The sequence below is a fragment of the Psammomys obesus genome, unplaced genomic scaffold (genome assembly GCF_907164565.1).
Source record: "Psammomys obesus unplaced genomic scaffold, mPsaObe1.curated_primary_1811, whole genome shotgun sequence".
NCBI lineage: Eukaryota > Metazoa > Chordata > Mammalia > Rodentia > Muridae > Psammomys > Psammomys obesus.
In genome coordinates this window covers 850870-852261 of record NW_026595981.1, presented here as the reverse complement: position 1 = coordinate 852261, position 1392 = coordinate 850870, and the positions used below count along the sequence as shown (strand labels likewise).

Here is a 1392-nt window from a genome sequence, read left to right as displayed (position 1 = left end):
TTCCTTCCTTCCTTCCTTCCTTCCTTCCTTCCTTCCTTCCTTCCTTCTTTCCCTTCTCTCTCTCTTTCTTTTATTGGTTTTTCAAGACAAGATTTCTCTGTAGCCATGGCTGTCCTGGAACTCACTCTGTATACCAGGCTGGTCTTGAACTCATAGCAATCAGCCTGCCTCTGCCTCCCTGAGTGCTGGGATTACAGGCGTGTGGCACCATGACCAACTGGTACCCATATTTTCTTAACCTTAACAGCTACAAGAAAAAGACTCACTGGTGGTCTATGAAGAGTCCAATTCTTTCCACACAGCAGCAGCTACTGAGAACAGGTTTTTTACATTCACACCTACAGAGACCATAGGTCATTTGTTGCTGAACTATGGGCCTCAGTTCTCCAATTCACAACAGCAGTGGTGGTTTCAGCAGGAGAAAAGGAATACAGGGCAACTGAAGGCCCTTCTTCCAGAGCCCAGTGAGTGTCACTATGTAGCTCTGGCTGGCCAGGAACTTGATAAGTAGACCAAAATTAAAGGCGTGTGCTGCCACACCCTGAGAGCTTCCTCCTTCGTAGCAAACTTTCCCTCCCTTTAGGACTCCACAGCCTCACCAGGGCAGTATTCCACCAACATTATTATTCCCTTCTTCTTAGAAACCAGTGCTGCCCTGAAAGACTCCAGGCCTTCTTGCAGCTCTACTTAAGCAAACAGTCACCTCAGCAATAGCTGAGCAAGTTGAGAAAGGCTCCTAAGCCTTTGCATCTTGCCCACTGCTGGACACTATATTAATCAGCCTAATGGGAAAAAGCCTTCCAGGATTCAGATGTGATTGAAAACCCAGAAAGTCTAGCTAAGAAGCACCTCAAATCCCAAGAAAATCCTTGTCAGTAGGGAAAGTGTGGTATACTCAGTCATTATGGAAGTTCCCCACCAACAGCAAGTTGAACATAAATCCTAATACAGTCAGGCAGGGAAACAGATGGACTGTGGAGTGAAAGGAGAGATTGCTAAGGAAAGGCACAACCAAAGAGCCAGTGGCACTGTCCAGAAACATTAGATCTGCTTTATGACACAGTCTCCATGGGGCAATTCTCCTTCCTGGCATTGCAGATAAGAATCTGACCAAACATTCTCTGTTGATGCTCTGGAATGACTCCTTGGCAACATGTAAAGAAACACAAAATAATGCCACTCAAACTACACGTTCTATCAAGTCAAACCACATCAGTCTTACCTACATGAGGTAGAGGCTAGAAACAGCCTTCAAATGTGACATGGTCATCAGAACATTTTAAAACCCTGCCAATCTGACCTTCCCTTCTCCTCTTCTCACCTCATGAAAAAAGAAAGAAAGAAAGAAAGAAAGAAAGAAAGAAAGAAAGAAAGAAAGAAAGAAAGAAAGAA

General features: G+C 44.5%; 1 protein-coding gene across 2 annotated transcripts in view; it reads right to left on the bottom strand.

Moving 5' to 3' along the window:
- Smg6 (SMG6 nonsense mediated mRNA decay factor) overlaps positions 1-1392 on the bottom strand; it is a 214469-nt gene that overhangs the window by 150983 nt on the left and 62094 nt on the right. The window lies entirely within an intron of this gene.